Genomic DNA, 23,235 nt, shown 5'->3' with positions numbered 1-23,235 from the left:
TCTAAACTATTCAACACTATCGAGTTATTTATTTTACTTAAAAAATTCCCTACTTTGGGCCCCAAAGAAACATTCACTCATTCAAATATCCAACTTGCTGTAATACAATAGGATGTATTCCATTCAAATATCCAACTTTGACACAAAACAATGGCCTGATCGAACACCCCTTTTATTCATGGACTAGTGAGCAAGAAACTACATGGTGCTGATTTCATTTTTAACTCTTTTCATTGTACTGAACAGTCATGAAATCAGACAAAGAATATTTCTAAATCCAGTGTAAATTAGAGAGGTTCAAATAGTGTTTTGGATACTTTTGACCTGAAAACTGAAGAAAACTACAGGATTTTTTATAAAAGAATAAGATTTTGTCATTACATATCATAAGATGATGGTTTGTTGAGGAAAAGCGTTGGATTCTTATGGAGTTCCATTCGGGCAATACTTGTAATAGTGCTTAAACAGATAAAGAGATTGGCGGTGTTATGCTGAACCTGCTGCAAAAATTCAATCTGCAATCATTTTGATTGCAGATCTTGATATTGAATTTTTCGAAAAATAGATAAGCTGTCAATTATTTAAGTTCTTATGGGAAGTACGCTGGAAAAGAATGTAACAGAAATGAATATCGGATAATCTGAAGGGATTTACTGATAACGGACCCTGAAATAATATTGAGGAATTGTTATTTCTGTGAGCATTGGAAGTGCATTTGAAACACAGTAAATGTGGAGTTATTACAGTAATTCCGTATGCACTGGAAATTAATTCTAACAGTGTGGCAAATTTGGAGTAATTATTTTATTTTTCATATGCATTGGAAATACATTTTAAAATTGTTTTTATCTCTTTTGTTCATTGTTTTATGTTTTCTGCACCTCAGTTGGGTATTGAAATATCCAACCGATAGACAGTTGGATATTTTGAATATCCAACTGCCTGTCGGTCGGATATTTTGAATATCCAACTGATGGCCAGTTGGATCTATAAATATCCAACTAGTGCTGGTTGAATCGGTAAAATACACGTAGACTAATAACAATGGGTGACGTCATAGAAGTTTTTTTAAACCGTTCGATTTCATTACACTCGATTGCACTCTCGAAACTCGTGGCCGACATGTAGTACTCATTTCATGGTCTTAGATTTTTTGCGTTTATTCCTTGTTTTTATGTGCATTCTTTGTTTGAAAATAATGTGTTGACCTGTATTTTTCATGATACGTTTGTCCTGTTAGATGTGTAAAGTTAGCTACTAGTAACTGGCTACTAGTAGCTGGCTACTACAAGTGGTAAAGTTAGCTACTAGTAGCTGGCTACGAGAAGCAAGAAAAGTTGGCTACTAGTAACTGGCTACTAGTAGCTGGCTACGACAAGTGGAAAAGTTATCTAATAGTAGCTGGCTACGACAAGCAAGTAAAGTTGGCCACTAGTAACTAGCTAGTAACTGACTTGAACATTCCAGTACCTTTTGTGTTAAATTATACTAATTGGGGAGAAATGATTTGGCACTAAAGTTACCAAGATATCGTTATTAATAAACTCAGCTACTAGTACCTTTTGTTTAAAATTATGCAATTTTGGGAGACAAATCTTGATATTCCGGAAGTAGCTGCATTTTTACACCGCTGATATCCACTGATATTGTTGATAAAAACAATCTATAAGCTTTTCCACATGATCTGGCAATAAAGTTACCAAGATATCGTAATTAATAAACTCAGCTACTAGTACCTTTTGTTTAAAATTATGCAATTTTGGGACACAAATCTTGATATCCCGGAAGTACCTGCATTTCTAACCTCTGATATCCACTGATATTGTTGATAAAAACAATTTTTGAGCTTTTCCACATGCTCTGGCACTAAAGTTACCAAGATATCGTTATTAATAAACTCAGCTACTAGTACCTTTTGTTTAGAAATATGCAATTTCGGGAGACAAATCTTTGATATTCCGAAAGTAGCTGCATTTCTACAACGCTGATACCCACTGATATTGTTGACAAAAACAATTTTTGAGCTTTTCCACATGCTCTGGCACTAAAGTTACCAAGATATCGTTAGTAATAAACTCAGCTACTAGTACCTTTTGTTTAAAATTATGCAATTTTGAGACACAAATCTTGATATTATAGAAGTAGCTGCATTTTTACACCGCTGATATCCACTGATATTGTTGATAAAAACAATCTATAAGCTTTTCCACATGATCTGGCACTAAAGTTACCAAGATATCGTAATTAATAAACTCAGCTACCAGTACCTTTTGTTTAAAATTATGCAATTTTGGGACACAAATCTTGATATCCCGGAAGTAGCTGCATTTCTAACCTCTGATATCCACTGATATTGTTAAAAAAAATTTTTTTTGAGCTTTTCCACATGATCTGGCACTAAAGTTACCAAGATATCGTTAGTAATAAACTCAGCTACTAGTACCTTTTGTTTAAAATTATGCAATTTTGAGACACAAATCTTGATATTATAGAAGTAGCTGCATTTTTACACCGCTGATATCCACTGATATTGTTGATAAAATTAATCTACATGTATAAGCTTTTCCACATGATCTGGCAATAAAGTTACCAAGATATCGTAATTAATAAACTCAGCTACCAGTACCTTTTGTTTAAAATTATGCAATTTTGGGACACAAATCTTGATATTCCGAAAGTAGCTGCATTTCTACAACGCTGATATCCACTGATATTGTTGACAAAAACAATTTTTGAGCTTTTCCACATGCTCTGGCACTAAAGTTACCAAGATATCGTTAGTAATAAACTCAGCTACTAAGTACCTTTTGTTTAAAATTATGCAATTTTGGAGACAAATCTTGATATTCCGGAAGTAGCTGGATATTAAAATCGCTGATATCCACTGATATTGTTGATAAAAACAATCTTTGAGCTTTTCCACATGATCTAACACTAAAGTTACCAAGATATCGTTATTGATAAACTGAGCTACTAGTACCGTTGTTAAAAATTATGCAATTTTGGGGACAAATCTTGATATTCCGGAAGTAGCTGGATATTAAAATCGCTGATAACCACTGATATTGTTGATAAAAACAATCTTTGAGCTTTTCCACATGATCTAACACTAAAGTTACCAAGATATCGTTATTAATAAACTCAGCTACTAGTACCGTTGTTAAAAATTATGCAATTTTGGGACACAAATCTTGATATTATAGAAGTAGCTGCATTTTTACACCGCTGATATCCACTGATATTGTTGATAAAAACAATTTTTGAGCTTTTCCACATGCTCTGGCACTAAAGTTACTAAGATATCGTGAGTAATAAACTCAGCTACTAGTACCTTTTGTTTAAAATTATGCAATTTTGGGACACAAATCTTGATATACCGGAAGTAGCTGGATATTTAAATCGCTGATATTTACTGATATTGTTGATAAAAACAATCTATAAGCTTTTTCACAGGATCTGGCACTAAAGGTACCAAGATATCGTTATTAATAAACTTGGCTACTAGTACCTTTTGTTTAAAATTTTGCAATTTTGGGACACAAATCTTGATATTCCGGAAGTAGCTGCATTTCTACAACGCTGATATCCACTGATATTGTTGATAAAAACAATTTTTGATCTTTTCCACATGATCTGGCACTAAAGTTACCAAGATATCATTATTAATAAACTCAGCTACTAGTACCTTTTGTTTAAAATTATGCAATTTTGGGACACAAATCTTGATATTATAGAAGTAGCTGCATTTTTACTCCGCTGATATCAACTGATATTGTTGATAAAAACAATCTTTGAGCTTTTCCACATGATCTGGCACTAAAGTTACCAAGATATCGTTATTAATAAACTCAGCTACTAGTACCTTTTTTTTAAAAAATTATGCAATTTTGGGACACAAATCTTGATATACCGGAAGTAGCTTGATATTTAAATCGCTGATATTCACTGATATTGTTGATAAAAACAATCTATAAGCTTTTTCACAGGATCTGGCACTAAAGTTACCAAGATATCGTTATTAATAAACTCAGCTACTAGTATCGTTGTTAGAAAATATGCAATTTTGGGAGACAAATCTTGATATTATAGAAGTAGCTGCATTTTTACACCGCTGATATCCACTGATATTGTTGATAAAAACAATCTTTGAGCTTTTCCACATGATCTGGCACTAAAGTTACCAAGATATCGTTATTAATAAACTTGGCTACTAGTACCTTTTGTTTAAAATTTTGCAATTTTGGGACACAAATCTTGATATTCCGGAAGTAGCTGCATTTCTACACCGCTGATATCCACTGATATTGTTGATAAAAACAATCTTTGAGCTTTTCCACATGATCTGGCACTAAAGTTACTAAGATATCGTTATTAATAAACTCAGCTACTAGTACCTTTTGTTTAAAAGTATGCAATTTTGGGAGACAAGTCTTGATATTCCGGAAGTAGATGCATTTTTACACCGCTGATATCCACTGATATTGTTGATAAAATCAATCTTTGAGCTTTTCCATATGATCTGACACTAGAGTTACCAAGATATCGTTATTAATAAACTCAGCTACTAGTACCTTTTGTTTAAAATTATGCAATTTGGGGACACACATTTTTATATACCGGAAGTAGCTGGATATTAAGATCGCTGATATTCACTGATATTGTTGATAAAAACAATTTTTGAGCTTTTCCACATGATCTGGCACTAAAGTTACCAAGATATCGTTATTAATAAACTCATCAACTGGTACCTATTGTGTAAAATTATGCAATTTTGGGAGACAAATCTTGATATTCCGGAAATAGTTGGATATTTAAAGCGCTGATATCTACTGATATTGTTGATAAAAACAATTTTTGAGCTTTTTCACATGATCTGGCACTAAAGTTACCATGATATCGTTATTAATAAACTGAGCTACTAGTACCGTTGTTAAAAATTATGTAATTTTTGGAGACAAATCTTGCTATTATAGAAGTAGCTGCATTTTTACACCGCTGACATCCACTGATATTGTTGATAAAAATAATCTCTGTGTATTTTAACATGATCTGGTGCTGATGATACCAATATATCATTAGCAATTAACTCAGCTTCTAGTACCTTTTGTTTAAAATTATGAAATTTTTGGATACAAATACAAGGAAAAAACATCATATTTGTAAAAAAATTGCCAGTTCCCGTGGTGGGGGTGGGGGCTTCACCCCGACTCCAGCAGGGGCCTTGCCCTAGACCCACTGGGGGCGTCGGTGTACCCCTGACCCCCTGCCTTCTACCCCCCTCCCCTTACAAAATTCCTGGATCTTCCACTGATATCAAACCTATACACAACTTATACTTTTACTGCCTTTCTTCGATTCATTAAATAAAGAAAAGAAAAATTACATCCCATGGATCACGGAATGCGTGGACATTTCAAAATTCTCAGAAGTCTCCAAAAAAGCCATTCACTACCATCAGCTCATACATTCTGAGACAGGAACGAGTGACAACTCTGCATTGGTCAATGGAGAAAGCATGATGTCGTGCTGCTATGTACCGTAAAGTATTATTTTCAACCCGAATTTCCTTCGTTCGTACAAATTGTCTATGGATCGAGCTCGCTAGGCGATCGAGTGGCGATTAGCGTCAGAGGCCTGGATTCACTCACTATAAGTATAGATATCAGCTATGTCAGAATCCAGTTACTTCAATAATAATTAGCTGACTCTGAAAGTGTTAGGGCGAGCACAGATACTTGGAACTATTGTTTTATTCAGATCTAGTTCGTCTAACCGCATATAGGATTTGGTGCTTCGAAACTAGAGACGGCACCTAATGCTGTTAAGTCGCGCACAGAATTGGAGCTGATTTTGTAACGTCAAAATATACTTTTCTGACGTTATTGCTGCTGCATATGTCGTTTAAGCGTAAATGTCAAAACTTCACGGCGTAACAAATCAGAACAGACATTCAATTTTTGCTGCTGTTATCTTTAAAATGCCTTTTTTATGTTTCTTTAAATACAAAATTTTATTTATTTGCATATTTTAAAATAATATTCTATCTGTTCAAAGTTTTCCCAGTACATAAAGAATACGGTTCATATTGGTGTTATACGCCCGGTTAAATTCCATAATACGCAAATCTGTGTCGTAGTTAAGAAAAACGACTAGACTTCAAAATCGCTCATTAATCACTTCTACTTCCCCCTACTAATGTTATTGTGATTTAAATTCAAGACACGTGGTTTATGTTGATCTATTCAAAGGTTATATCGTAGAACCGCTTTTATAAATAAAATTGGCAGTTAACATGATATTGATACAATGAAGCGCATTGAAGTGGTAAAATTTTCATGTGTCAGTCGAGCACGTGCTTACTCTGTGTTTATGTAGACCGTCAATTTCATTGGATGTTATATTTACGAAAAACCTGTTCTACAGGTACTAGATTGAATCATTTGACTGATTTTTCATTTCTTTAGAACATAACCTACTTATTCAGCCAATCAAATGCATCCATTTCTCGCGAAGAATCGATTCTTCATGGTGAAGAATTCTTCTATTTCTGAAATATTTAACGGGGTTTGATTGGTTCACTGACAGTAACATGGGTGTGTCTTCATTGGTTTTTTTTAGCCCACAAAACAGAAACTATTCAATGCCACGTGCTGTTTACAATGACATTTTAAACTTTCTAGGCCTTGCTACACTTTTTTTCCACTGTAATCTTTTGTAGCCTTCCTGAATATTTTTTTTTTCAAATTTCGGTACATACAGAAAATACAAATATCGTCATGTATATCAGAGATGAACCTTGTCTTTGAAGACAGATTTAAGTCACAATTTTCATCAAAATTTTATTTGACCCTAGATAGCGATACCCACTCCTGCTGACCAGGGCCTTGTCATTTTAACACACTTTTTTTTTCAAATATATAGATTCTTGTTACAAGGATATTCATTAGTTCAATACTTTAATATCTTCCCCATACCATTTCCCCAGTAAATCACACAGTACCACAGTAGCATCGTTTTTGAACGTTTTTCAATACCAATTTCTTGCAGTTCCATCCTCCCTACATTACCTTCATATTCATATACTGTAGTAAAAGGTGGGTGATCAGCCTTTCAATGAACATTTTCGATAGTAAAAGTTATGTCTGGCAAAAAGCCCCCCCCCCCCCCCCGTTGCTACATGCATGAATCAAACTATTTCATATAATCCCTGAATGGGTTGGAGTCCTTTCTGAAACCGCGTGTGTTCGATAGTGATTACGTGATCGATATGTACAACGAGCGGTCAAGTTGAGCCTTATATATGACACAACCGTGGGAGGAGTTTATTTTTAGTCTATCCATTTGATTGGCTGAGGTTCTGTTCTAAGTCAGTAAGATCATTTGAAGAGAAATCTTCGTCATGAAGAATGGGCTCCGCTTCGCTCCGCCCATTCTTCATGACGAAGATTTCTCTTCATATGATCTTACAATTACAAAGAAATGGGCGTGTCTAAAGATAGTTCAAAACGTTTCATCCAAACAGAAAATTTTACCACTTCAATGCGCTTCATTGTATGTACAAATTCGTTGCAATGCGTGTTTTACATAAGCGGGAACTCTATACATAGCTCTTTCTTATTCTGAAATTCCTCATTTCAGTACGTGTAACTCATGTTGCTTGTCGCGGAAAGTGTTGTGTACTAAAACATTACGACGAATATTTCTTTCTTGTTTCTAAAGAAATTGGCGTGTCGTTATGTTATAATTCACGTTCAAAACATGACTCAGAACGTTTCGTCCAAAAGGGAAATTTTCCAACTTCGATGTGCATCATTGTAACAATATATCTTATACTTTTCGGGGAAAATTAGAGCTCACTAGTTGCCAATTCGCTGGTTAATTATGTGTATTATCATCTACACTGACAAACCTTTGTTTGCATTATGTGGCTATTGTTATAAATGCGCACAGAGGATCTTACCATGATCAAATGACTAATTTTTGAATGAATAGCAACGTTTACACCAAATACATGTCTACATTTTTCTTCGAACACGTGCAATGAAGAGAATTGAAGTTGTAAAATTTTCCATTTGGACGAAACGTTCTGAGTCATGATTTAAACGTTATGTATAACATAACAACACGCCCATTTCTTTAGAAACGAGAAAGGAATATTCGTCGCAATGTTTTAGGACTCTACACTTTCCGCGACAAGCAACATGAGTTACACTTAAATGAAGATATTTGAATAAGAAAGAGCTATGTATAGAGTACCCGCTTATGTAAAACTTGCATTGCAACGCATTTGTACATTGATTGATTGTATATTGTTTAACGTCCCTCTTGAGATTTTTTCACTTATATGGAGACGTCACCGTATGCCGGTGAAGGGCTTCAAAGGTAGGGTTTCAATAAGGCTAATTTTTGGCCCATGATGAATTTCAAATTAATTCCTTTAGTTATGTCTAGAAATGTTTCCTCTCTCATATTTTATAATTTATTTGCAAAACCAACCTATACTAGTCACGTGACCAAGGGATATCTAAAGGGTCCCTCTAAAAGCGTCTTAGAGGGTTATGAAGATTTATTACTTGTAGAAGACTATTCATTGTGAAAAACTAAAGAAAGATTAACCATATATCATCAGGGAACATGGAACAGGGCTGAAGTAACACAAAAAGTTAACTAATTTAATATTTTTTGGAAAAAGAACTTCTGTAATTGTAGCCATAGGAATTCAATTGAAATTGTGTACGTTTTCTTATTAGACATCTTTGCTTCCTAAAATAACATAAAAAGGGTATGAAAAACAATCAGTTATAAATTAAAAAAAACTTTCAATATTAAGATATATCATATAATGAGACAAATCATTTAAAATATAACTGTGCTTGCGACCCATACATATTCTTACAAGCATAAAGTAGAAAAAAGACCTCTACGCATTATAAGTAAGTACATCGATTTAATAGTATTTCATATTTAGTATTACAAAGGAAGTGTAAAAAATCTCTTATCAATAAATTGTATTCAATACTAAAAAAATTTTGTTGCAATAAAAAAAGAACTGATTCTGTAAGTGTACACTGAACACAGTCATTAAAAATAATTTATATGTACTAATTTTATTTTATTTATAGATAATGGATGCAAAATCTGAGATGTGTCTTTTATCAAAATTCATTTTATATACATTCGTTTGAATTCTAAAGATATATACTTTGATTCCATGTCTGTACCCATTTTTGTGTGAAATGTATCTTAATTTTTTTTTCAAAATGTTTTTGTAATCGCATGTACATGTGCCCCTTTGAACTTGCACAAATCACTTTTGATCAAGGTGTAAAGTATTAATTCTTATGTTCATCCGTAAAAAAGATATGAACAGGACATGTTTGCACAGACAGATGGACGAGGTGATTCCTATACATACCCCCAAACTTTGTTTGTTGCGAGTATAATGATCACTTGTTATATGGGCAATAGATTTAGGACAGATCAAGCTGCATCATCAACATCTTGTAAAATTCAAGTTAATAATTAAGTTGAAAGGGGCTGGTTACTAAACGGAAAAAAATGTATATTTAATCTGTGAAACAGCAACATACCCAAATAAAGAAACTTTGACCTTGATTTGCATTAAATAATTAATATTGTTTACTGTGAAACAATAAGTCTGACCTTGGTCTTTATAAATTGAAACTACCGTCTCTAGTGTCAAAGTTTTTGGTTTTCCTCACAAATAGACACACAGACATGTTATAATATAATCAATTATTTTTCTTTCATGTTTGATTTCATCGTATGATTTTAATACAGGTATAAAAGGAGAAGCCAGTACTAAATAGTAAAACCCCACTCTGTTTGACTCTCATGAATCAATCTCACTATAACATGGCATACCTAAACGAAGAGTGTACTAAAATTCAAGAATCTGCAATGAGTATTCGCTGAGAAAACCGTGATAGAAATTGGTACATACAGACACACAGACAAACAGAAAGTTGACGTTGTATTCATACAAAAATAATTGTCACCTTTTGACCTGCAAAAAAGCCCCAATCATCTACTATGAGTAGTTACCGAAAATATGCGAAGAAAATTTGTTACAGACAGACACACAGACAGCTTGACAGAAACACAAGTGTGAAAAAGTATACCCCAGAGCTAGGGTCGAATTCCTAGTAATCTATTTGATTGACTGGACAGTGTTATAAATGTGTATGATTCACTTTAAGTGTTTGAATAAAATTAACCACAACTCAACAGATTGCAAAATTTGCAAAGTCATTAGTATTTAAGTGTGTGTTGCATTGCGAACCACAACCATATTTCAGTATAATCTTTCTGCACATATAAGTAATTAATTATCAAATTACGGTTTGGTTCAGAATGCAACACGTGGTGTACTAGAAGGTCAAACATCATAACCCTCCAACATTTTCCCATATACTCAATGTTAAAGCGGTTGAGGGTACCATACTTTGATCATTTGTTCCAATATTATCCTAACCTTTTTCTCCCAAAATAAATACATAGCACAAAATTAGACATGTTGAAAATAATGAAAGTAAGTTTAAAATTGTTGGCAATCTAATTTCATTTTTCACAAAAAATAAGGGCCAAAAAACAGCCTTGTTGAAACCTCTCCTTTAGACCTATACTCGGCACTCAGGGCCATTGAGCAGTGAGGGTTCTTTATCGTGCCAGCGTCTACCGTGACACGGGACCTATTTTTTAAGGTCATATCCGAAAGACCCGTGACTTTCACTTCTGATGCCGAGCGCTTGGCGAAGGAACAGTCGCTACCTATTTTTACGTCTTAGGTTTGACGCGGCGTCGGGAACGAAAATCGAACCCGGGCCTCCCGATCACGAAGCGAACGCTCTACCACTGTACATAATTATGATTTTATCATGTTTATTGGAGTTAGCATAGCATATGTATCAGTCAAACAGGTGCTTAGTCGGTGTTTATGTTGACCGTCAATTTCATACGCTATCATATTTATGAAATACCTGTTCTACTGGTATTCGATTGAACCCTTTGGCCGATTTTCCCTTTCTAAAGAAATGGGCGTGTCTAAAGATAGCTCAGAACGTTTCGCCCAAATGGAAAATTTTACCACTTCAATGCGCTTCATTGTAGTTCAGATCTATCAAGGATCATGTCAATGGACTGCAAAATAAAAGTGTTCTTACGAGCAAAATACAAAGATAAGAAAGTATAAAAGATGTTACGGGCGTTTTTGATTTATTGTTAAGTGAAAAAAATGTTTAATGAAATGTAGTTTGTGTCTAGTCCAGAACACCAGCGCCTCAAGGGTAAGGAAATCGAGCAGCATCTCTTATACATTTAAATGGACCAAACTTTGTTTACGTTCGTGGTCACGTGTTCGGCCATGGAGTCCATCTGGCAAATGTAATTAACGATAGTACAACAAAGGAATTAATACAGACGCAAATCGCTTTTGCAACTTGTGACTTTCAGAAACCTAGATTTTCACCGTTTATTTAACAAATGAACGGTTGTCATTATTAGCATGAAAATAATATTTTTAAAAATGCTTTTTATTTACCCTAAAATTACCGTAGTAATCGTAGTAACCCAAAATGCAATACATGTACTCGTGTAGCTAATTGGTCAGTTAAAATCATGCTGGTGCCTTATTTGCTAATCTGACGCCCAAAAATATAGTCCCGGTTCCCATGCAAAATTATTTGTCCAAAAAGAAATTTTAATTCATGACCGCAGATTATAGAGAATACTTATTTAACTTTGAATGAATGTAAGAGAGATCAATTGATTGTAGTACATTTCTACAGACATTATCAGCTGATTCTAGGGTGGTAAAAACTGAAACGTAACATAACTTTTCTGTTTACCATGCATCCAAGTGCTAGTCACTTCCTTGCCACATTTCCGTGAATAATTTACCCTATCTCGATGAAGTCTCCCCAACTCTCGCATGAGCCACTGCCAGAGCTACTCTGAACTCATCGAGTTTTATAATATACAAAACACCGAAATATAAAAGGTTACGAACACATGAGTAGGGGATGCTACTGCTTGCTTATATTTTTTTAAGGAAACATTTGACTACTTCTTGATTTGCACATTTCATTTATCAACTTAGTTTTACAAAACGAACCAGTCATATAGTAAAATACATCTATCGAACAATCTATCTTTTCTCGTAGCTTGTCAAGATTACGGCATTTTACGGAACACTTCCTATTTTACGAACAATCGGAACAGTCCGTAAATTAAAATTTTTTGATGAATATTGTTTTTTAAGCAATATCAGCTGATAGCAGCGATGTAAAAATCCAGCTACTTCAAGAATATCAAGAATTGTCTCTCAAAATAGCATAATTTTTACACAAAATGTACCAGTAGCTGAGTTCATTACCAATGATATCTTGGTAACTTTACTACCAGATCATGTAGAATATCTTAGAAATTATTTTTATCAGCAATATCAGTTGATATCACCCAGGTCAAAACCAGTTACTTCAAAAATATCAACATTTGTCTCCAAAAAAGCATAATTTTAAACAAAAGGTACCAGTAGCTGAGTTGATTACTAACGATATCTTGGAAACTTCACTGCCACATCATGTGGAATATCCTTTAGATTATTTTCATCAGCAATATCAGTTGATATTAACCAGGTCAAAAACCAGCTACTTCAAAATTATCAACATTTGTCTCCAAAATTAAAATAGCATAATTTTAAAAAAAAGGTACTAGTAGCTGAGTTTATTAATAACGATATCTTGGTACCTTTAGTGCCAGATCAAGTGGAAAAGCTCAAAGATGGTTTTTATCAACAATATCAGTGGATATCAGCGGTGTAAAAATGCAGCTACTTCTATAATATCAAGATTTGTGTCCCAAAATTGCATAATTTTAAACAAAAGGTACTAGTAGCTGAGTTTATTAATAACGATATCTTGGTAACTTTAGTGCCAGATCATGTGGAAAAGCTCAGGGATTGTTTTTATCAACAATAGCAGTGGATGTCAGCGCTTTAAATATCCAGCTACTTCTATAATATCAAGATTTGTGTCCTAAAATTGCATAATTTTAAACAAAAGGTACTAGTAGCTGAGTTTATTAATCACGATATCTTGGTAACTTTAGTCCCATATCATATGAAAAAGCTCAAAGATGGTTTTTATCAACAATATCAGTGGATATCAGCGGTGTAAAAATGCAGCTACTTCAAAAATATCAAGATTTGTGTCCCAAAATTGCATAATTTTAAACAAAAGGTACTAGTAGCTGAGTTTATTAATAACGATATCTTGGTAACTTTAGTGCCAGATCATGTCGAAAACTCAAAAATTGTTTTTATCAACAATATCAGTGGATTTCAGCGCTTTAAATATCTAGCTACTTCTATAATATCAAGATTTGTGTCCCAAAATTGCATAATTTTAAACAAAAGGTACTAGTAGCTGAGTTTATTAATAATGATATCTTGGTAACTTTAGTGCCAGATCATGTGGAACAGCTCAGAGATTGTTTTTATCAGCAATATCAGTTGATATCAGCGTTGTAAAAATCCAGCTACTTCTATAATATCAAGATTTGTGTCCCAAAATTGCATAATTTTAAACAAAAGGTACTAGTAGCTGAGTTTATTAATAACGATATTTTGGTAACTTTAGTGCCAGATCATGTGGAAAAGCTCAGAGATTGTTTTTATCAACAATATCAGTGGATATCAGCGATGTAAAAATCCAGATATTTCAATAATATCAACATTTGTCCCAAAATTGCATAATTTTAAACAAAAGGTACTAGTAGCTGAGTTTATTAATAACGATATCTTGGTACACTGTAACTTTAGTGCCAGATCATGTGGAAAAGCTCAGAGATTATTTTTATCAACAATATCAGTGGATATCAGCGCTTTAAATATCCAACTACTTCCGGAATATCAAGTTTTGTCTCCCAAAATTGCATAATTTTAAACAAAAGGTACTAGTAGGTGAGTTTATTACTAACGATATCTTGGTAACTTTAGTGCCAGATCATTTCTCCCCAATTAGTATAATTTAACACAAAAGGTACTAGAATGTTCAAGTCAGTTACTAGCCAGTTACTAGTGGCCAACTTTACTTGCTTGGCGTAGCCAGCTACTAGTAGATAACTTTTCCACTTGTCGTAGCCAGCTACTAATAGCCAGTTATTAGTAGCCAACTTTATTTGCTTCTTGTAGCCAGCTACTAGTAGCTAACTTTACCACTTGTCGTAGCCAGCTACTAGTAGCTAGTTACTAGTAGCCAACTTAAATTACTTCTTGTAGCCAGCTACTAGTAGCTAACTTTACCACTTGTCGTAGCCAGCTACTAGTAGCCAGTTACTAGTAGCTAACTTTACATATCTTGTCCTGTTCAGGAAAAAATACGTAAAATTTGATAATTTCATTGCAACCAAGTAGCACGGCAGTGCAAGTTGTACGTCTACACTCGTCGGATCTCTACAGTGAAGTACACTGAACTGATAAGCAATCTGCTCCTTATATAGGGGTTATAGGGAGAGTGTTGAGAAACGGGAAAATTGGCGGACCATGCCTACGAGTAGAGTTCAGTTTTAACTTTATCTAACCTAAATGAATTACAACTCTTTAATTTAATTTTCTTTATTTAATACAAAAGAACATACCGCCTCTTTTATAAAATTTCCGTCCATTCATTAATTAAGTCTTAATGTGCTGTTTGCACATTAGGTCATCAAATGGAGCTTCTACTGTTGCCTGAACAACATCGGATTTGTTCTAATTTTTATCCTCCCCCCTCTTTTTCAATACTTTTTTTTTATTTTTCGTCTCCATGTTTCGCTAAATTTTGTTCACTTTCTTTTTTCTGACTGAGCCCACTTCATTGCAGCCATTGGAATAGAATAAGTATGCAAACATGAAACATGACTTTCTATCTCTTCACTTCTTTATCTCTATGGAGACGTGGGTTTGTACTTTTTTGTTCTTGGCTTGAAGATATGGGATATCCTTGAAAGACATATGTATGGTAGATGTCTATGCTTTAATGATTCTGCCTCTAAAACGATTCAAAGAAAACCATAAACTTGACTAAATTTTAACGATTTCCACGTCTTTCTCAATGACGGAAGAGCTCTCCTGACTTTTGATATGCGGACAAAGTGGTTCTATGACTTAACCATCTTGTGATATCGATTGCCAGGTAGATGAACTTTTGCAATATCTCTGTATCTATATTGTTCAATGTTTCAGAATCTGTTGCACTAGTATGGAACTTCTTGTTGTTATATTCTTTCTCGTGTTGTTGTTTAGTCGAATTTGAATCCCTTTTCAATGCATTTATTTCCTTTCATATGTCTTGAGGAAGATGGGGCATTAGAACCTGGCCGCCTTTAAGGTCCAGATCTCCAGTATTTCTGTCGGGGTCTACTGTTGATATCTTTTTCCCCTGCATGTTTAGGATTATTATCTTTTTGGATCAGTCTTTAAATTTTGCAAAGAGGATGAAAGTTTTCAAAAATAATTTAGATTGAAGATTGCACTTTTTAATCAGAGTTGTTAAGGACCGGAGATGCCGAAATTGTCTGTCAGTATGTCTATAGCAATAGCCAAGTCAATTAATGTACTTCTTTTTATGCTTGATTTAATGCATTTTGGATGCTTTATGAACGTTGACTGATGCGCATATCCAGTATATTTGGGGGGAGTGGGGGAGGGGTAGTTAGAATTTTTGAAAGTTGGTCTAAGTCTCTATCCACCTTTCCGTCATACATGTAAAAACAATTCTCTGACAAAAACCAGAAATCAGTATTTTCTAAGGGTTGTGTCACTAAACCACATAAACTACATCCCCGACCCGACTCTGCATGTACATTGAGTGTTGTTTTGAAGCAAACTCCAGACAATTGTTTGCTTACATTATAAAACAAAGTCGGTTTGAGACTCCATTCAAGTCTTCGAAACCAATAAGACCCTTTTTGCTTAGGTTTTGGCAAACCTTATGACTCTAGAAAAAAGACTTTAAAAATTGGAGTTCAGTGAAGACACCGAAAGCGGGGGACCACAATTCTTTGAATTTGCTTGTTCTTTTTATCATGTTAACAAATAAGTTGAAATTTTCTGGAAAAAGAATTTTCCAAATAATTTTACCCTGAGTCTGGAGAAGCATTATTTGTTTATTAAATTGTTAATTTGCATTTAAAAAGCATTATTTTAAGATGTGTATTCAGTATTGCAATAGTGCTCATTATGTAAGGTTTATTTTAATGTACATGTAATTGTTTGTAAACATATTTCTTAAACATTATGAATTATCTATTATGCCATAGATAAATAGCGCTAGTTTGTTTGATTATTGTTTAACATCCCTCTCGAGAATTTTTCACTGTTGTGGAGACGTCATTATGCACTTGCAAGTGCATGGAGAGCTGTAAATTATGTCCTTAAGTCGGACCTCGGTTTATATCTCATCCAAAGGACCCAGATCAGTTGATTGTATATTGTTTTACGCCCTGCTTAAGAACTTTTTACTTAAATAAAAACTTCACCTATACCAAAGGGCTTCAAATTTAGACTTTTACCGTAATCGGCGCTTAGGGCCATTGAGCAGTGAGGTTCTTTGTCATGCCAGCGCCTACATGTAACATGAAACGGTCTCATTTGGAAGACCTGCAACGTTTACTTCAAAGTGCCAAGAGCTTAATTAATAATGTGATATCCCCCCACCACACACACAATTACAAAATAAATCAAAAAGAATATAAAAACTAGCAATGGACAATATATCTAATACAGCGAGAAGCAATTCGAATACTATTATGACATTGAGGAACATTTATGAGAGGAACCAATTCCAGTTTCAGGATAAAGCATTTTTAGGGATTCCATATATGGCATCTTCGGTGGATTTTCGGTTTTTTTTTCTTTTATATATTTAACGTTTCAAATAAAAGCAATGGGGAATCTGACTTTTAAGACTTCGTTCAGGTTTTACTTAACTATAGATATAACGTATTTCCAATCTTTTTAAGAACAACATACCTAGAAAGCTGCAAGATATAGGTGCATCACAACATTAAAAAAAGTGCTAATTTGGAAGCATCTCTGATTTTACAACAAAAGTTCTTGGATTAGTAGACTGTTTTACCCATATTAAATTTGATCAATATCACAAGAAAATTGGGAATATCTTGTTTTGGGATTTTGGCCTTGGTTTAAAAACATTTGTCACATACATTTAAGCATCACATGATACAAACAGTAAGAACCGAGGGAGTGAAACGCAATTTTGAAGTCTACACTACTAATGACAATGAAAGTGTGAATAGTGCTCTACAGAGAGTGTGAAGAAAAAACCAACCACTTCCTAGCTTTATCAGAGAACTTAAGCAGTATGTGAGTACAAAGGAAAATCAAATTTTAATTGCTATTGTGTAGCAAGGAAATTTAAAGATTCTTACAAAAAGTTTGAAGTGCCCTTGTCAGTGTGGTCCACTTGGGGCCAACCGAACGGAAAAAAAACATATAGCAAAAGTTTTGAATTCTAATATTGTAGAAAATTCAAATAAGAGTATCTCAGAGCAAGAAAATTTGAATAAGAGTACTTGAACATGTAGTTCTATGCAAAAAAAATTCCCAACCAAATTTGCATGTTTGAGAACAAGGACAGATTCTTCAGAATAGTAGTTGTTCACTGAATGACTCTGGTATTACTGATGTTCAGGAAACTATCTTGGAGGATATCTGGGAAAAATCAAAAACCTTGCAGCAGAAAGAACATACAATAATGTACATCCCAGAGTATCCATCCGCACGTAAAGTTTCAAGTCTCTCAAACCCTAGAAAGTGTTATTCTGTAGAATCTAATTCAAAGACAGGCATATATTTTATGTAAATGTCATATATATGAGCTTCACAAAATATGTCACCATACAGATGCTATTGGTGAAATAATTGGAAAGTTAAAAAATTTTGTGCAATTCAGAGGTAAAAAGTCAACAAACAGTAGTAGCAATCTGACTTCATCCATAAATTCACAATTACCTAAGTCAGCTGGAAAAAAAAACAAATGAAATAGCAAGATGGAAAAGGAAAAACCGGATTTGAGATTATCAGACGATATTACTGTGTGTGATCCATTTCCAATTGATACAGAAAACAAGTACATTTTTAGGATTCTAAAAATACAAAAATAATGGTGTGTTATGGTTGTGGAAATTTTTTTTTCGAATTTCTACAACGGATACCCCTTGTCCACAAAATGAAATTGTATTGTCCTAAAAGGAATTCAGAAATTATGTCAAATAGTATGGTCAATTAAAAATGTCTTTAAAGAGGAAATTTGTACATAATCATGTGAACCCAACGTGTATTTTAAAAAGAGATGAAACATTTAATTAATGCAGAAACAGTTATCGTGACACAAAATATTAAATCATTATTACAAACTGATCATAAAACACTATTAAAAGAAAAACTGGGACTGAACTTTTTAACATCTCATACTTTGAAAAGAAAAGGATTAAAAAGAGTCATTGATATTTTGTTCTTTGATATCCCACCATATTACATTTGTTATTTAGTAATTCTTATAATATTGTAGGTGAAATTTATTGTTAATGTTATAAGATATAGCTTTCCTGATTACATTTTTAACATAATTGCCTGACGTCACGGCGTCAGGCTGTATAAGGATTGATAATTGCTTGACCCGAAACTAATAGATCATACCCAGAGAGCTAGATTTTGTGCAAGCTGATTTACATTGGAAATCTTTTACCTGCATTTTAAAAGAAAATTTTTTCAGGGAAACAATGATTTTACTGATGCAAAATAATGCAGTATTTAATTTTCTGTGTTTGCATGAAACAGATTATTCCATGTGATTTACCGTTTCAACTTGTCCGTGTATCTTTTTTTTCTGCATTTCTATACTACTGGATCAGTCCATTTATATTCTACAAAAGGGGTGAATCGCTCTTTTCGCGCCAAATGTCACGAGTAAGCGATATTCGCGCCTTTTCTTCGATTGTTCTATTGTATGAATGGGGGTGCTAACTTCCATGGAATTAAGTAAAGTTTGTTATTGTAACCTCCATCCTCTTATGATTCAGAAATTCTATCTACAAATTTTATCTTATTACCTAAAACAACATATGAATCGTATGTATCAGAATATGGACATGCAAAACAAAAGAAATGGTTTCTTTAATTTGTTTCCCCTCTGTTGGTTTATTCCATATCTTAATGGACTAGTCCAATCACCACAAACGATTTCGATCGACGCAGTTCAACCAGATTCCAGACGATTTGACGAAAGAAATTACCTTTGTGAAATCTTGGAATTTTTTTCCACGAAGGCGTAAATGTTGGTTTTACCTATTTCGTTCTCAAAAAATTATAGTACCCACTTTACAGAAAAAAAGATCAATGATCACAACTACTACTGTATACTTCATTGAAGAAAATGCTTTCCTACAACATATATGTATTTAGTTATATCCATTCTCTAAAATGTTCACAATGAATGAATTGGCAACAGATTTCAGAATAGGTGTAGCTTTAAATTTAGATCCAGGGGTAGATCAATCTACTTGCAGGAAAGTCAATCGCATCATCGCGGGTCTTTTCGTCAGAGGTCGAAAAACAAAATCGAATGTATCGACATCATCGGATGTTAAAAATTTATACATTTCCTGTTCATAGTAAAAACGGAGTTAGAAGTCCCTTCTATAGTATATTTTAGATAATATCATTACATTGAATAAAGTTAACTACATATTCCACAGAAAATAGGCCTATATACATCATCCATGCTTTTATTTCTCAGTTTTTGAAAAAAAGGGGGGGTGTCAAGGCGTATAAATTAACAATACATTTGTGGTCGTCTTCCCTAGATAAGGCCCGAGGAGTTGCGATTGGCAGAAAACCCACATACATTAACCATTCTGTTAACAACTCTTCTGAATGCAGCAAAGGCATCGTTCTTTTACAAGTTAAATAATTAAATATTTTTACAAGGTTATCAAATAAAAAGACATATTTCAAACACAAAAAGTATTGCTCAAAAGGTTTTTCACTTCTCTTACAGATATTGATTGATTAAGTCAGGCAAGCTTTTTTGAAAAGCTGTTACTTGTAATATATATACTAGTGCATCATGTTCATCATTTTCATATAAATGTTTTTTTAACATTTATACATATATCATATGTATGAATATATTATTTATAAATACTGTGAAATTGTTTAATGTTTTGTTTATTCAGATCAGATAATAATTTGAGGTGAGCTATTAAATCATGTTCTTTCAGCTGATATCTAATTAAATCTGCCATGGCTTTATGGGTTTAGCAGTGCAACATCGCTGATGTTTCACACGGCATCTGTTTTCTAAGAAAATGAAAGCACAGCAAAAGCTGTCCCCTTGGTTGACATTTTTAGGTTATTCTTTTTTTTTTTAAATTCTGTTGTTTCTCTTTTCTGATTTCTCGTTTCTTGTTTCTCGTTTCATGTTTTACACATACCCGTCTACAAGACTACACTTAAAATAACTATGAGGATGGTTGTATAAATTAATATTGAAAAAAATGAACGTTTGCAGTCATTCCTTTTGAAAAAAAATTATATTTCAAATTTTCTAAAATTTCTCTTTATTTTATAAGTATCTACATCTGATTAACACCAATTCTCTCTCTCAAAAAAAAAAATAATTTGTTCGTCAAGAAAGGAATCCATAGAAATCGAAGATGAGATTTTTTATGAAGAATAACGGACAAAGGCTTTCCAAAATATGTGTGCAGTTAATCCTTTTGATTCCTTTTTCGTTTACCCTGTTCATACCTGGACATGTATGATCTGATTAAGTCCATGGAAAGCTTATAATACTCCTTATCTATCAGCGTCTTGGTCTGCTTTAGTTGTTTTATTGCATCTTCCATTTCTGCATCTGTCAGCATCGTGGTCTGCTTTCGTGGTTTCATTACATCTTCCATTTCTGCATCTGTCGACATCATGGTCTGCTTTAGTTGTTTCCATAAATCTTCTATCTTTTCATCTGTCGGCATACGGAAATGATCTTTTATTTGCTGTTCCTCTGCATGTTTTGTTACAGATATTGTGCCATGTCCACATGCTTTTTCCAAACGTTTTTTCATATTTTGTACATTAAGTGCAATATTTTGGTATGTTGGAAGTATTACATCCTTGAATTCCTTTTTCTTTTTGATGTTCTTTTCCTTTCTTTCATCCAAAACTTCCAAAAGTTTCGAAAATTGATATCCAGATGCAATGCAAGTGCTGCAAGCAGGCATATCACATTGGTTACAGCAAATCTCACAATGTTTTTTGTCATGGGAGGTACACTGATGACAAAGTAGAGTTGATTTTCGATATATATATCGAACAATTTTATGAATATTCATAAATTCTTCAGATGCAATGTGTTCACCAATACAGGCATTGCATAGTTTTACATGGCATGTATTGCAGTAAACCTGTACCACTTTAGACTTACACAGGTCGCATGGTATCAACTCCTGGGCCCGAATATGTGGGTCTGCATTGCCACAGATGTTAGGGTCCTGTCTTGCATTAATATGTTGGCCCTCCTGGCTATAGATGTTGGGGTCTGACTGGGCATGAATATGTTGGCCCTCCTGTCTATGGATGTTGGGGTCAGATTGGTCATGAATATGTTGGCCCTCCTGTCTATGGATGTTGGGGTCTGGCTGGGCATGAATATGTTGGCCTTCCTGGCTCTCGATGTTGGGGTCTGACTGGGCATGAATATGTTGGCCCTCCTGTCTATGGATGTTGGGGTCAGATTGGTCATGAATATGTTGGTCCTCCTCTCTTTGGATGTTCGGGTCTGGCTGGACATAGATATGTCTGTCCATAACTGGAATTAGGGATCTTAAAAATAGAATTTTACTATAAATAAAGGTTGGCATCATCTCGCAAAAAGCATATACATGTATATAATTATATGAATCAAAGCAGCATGTGACGTTGAGCTTGATGAAAATTCCATCCATTAAAACAACAGAAATGTCCGGAAAATGTTTAAATCAACATCAGTAGATTTGCTTTTGATTTGTTGAAACTTGAATCTACACTACCTGACAATGCTTCCACATCAGTTTCTTATTTTCTGGTCCAGTGGTTCTTGAGTAGAAGATTTTTAAGACTTTTCCAATGTATTCTTATGTTAAACTTTGATCCCCCATTGTGGCCCCGACCAACCCCCTGGGGTCTTGCTTTGAATAAACTTGAATCTACACTACATGAAAATACTTCCACATGAGTTTTATCATTCCTGGTCCAGTGGTTCTTGAGAAAAAGATTTTTAAAGATTTTACATTATGTATTCTTATGTTTAACTTTGATCCCCATTATTGCCCCACCCTACCCCCATGGTCATGGCTTGAAGAAACTTGAATTTACACTACCTAAGGATGCTTTCACATGAGTTTTATCTTTGAATTAAACAATTTTTATTCAGTATAAACTGAATAGATTGGGCAACAGGTTTAAAGCCTATGAATACCTTCTCCTTCATCTTTACTGGCCCAGTGGTTCTTGAGAAGAAGATTTTTAAAGATGCCGATAATTTTTCACGAATTCATAATTATCTCCCCTTGGAAGAGGGCTTGGCCATTGATATGAACAAACTTGAATTACCTTTACCCTACCCAAGGATACTTTGATGGTTACATCAATGTTTTCATGTTTGTTTTGTTTTGCTTTTGGTTAAATCAGATTAAAAGATTGACAATGATCTAAAAAAGATGATGATTACACAAAGCACACCCCACAAAATAGAGATTTATTAAACAATAAAATGCTTTCATTGTTTGTTATTATTGGAATTAACGGAAGCAGCTGTTGCAGAAAAAATACATAACCCGCGTTCAATTGCATTCAATTCCATTGAATCTGAGGCTAATATGGATCGGATACCTTAAACAGGTCGGAGAGAATACTCGAAATCGGGTATTATCCGTGAAATCGCGTATAATACTCGATATTAGGGTATCGTTGAATCCGCGAAATCGGGTATAGTAGGTGTAAACACCTAATAAAACTTAAAGAATGGGATGGCGCATGTTGCCGAGTTAACTTTCATCTAGATACACATGTTTTCTAAAGATATCACTAGCCAAGTAAGAATTTGGATTTCAAGATTAATGCGCTCGGGACAATAAATACCCGTGGAGCTCAGTACATTTCATGATCTGCACACA

This window comes from Saccostrea cucullata, unplaced genomic scaffold, assembly GCF_032062105.1.
Source record: "Saccostrea cucullata isolate Sc308-1 unplaced genomic scaffold, CSIRO_AGI_Scuc_v1 ctg634, whole genome shotgun sequence".
In the NCBI taxonomy this organism is placed as follows: domain Eukaryota; kingdom Metazoa; phylum Mollusca; class Bivalvia; order Ostreida; family Ostreidae; genus Saccostrea; species Saccostrea cuccullata.
Note: the sequence above shows the minus strand (reverse complement) of the source record.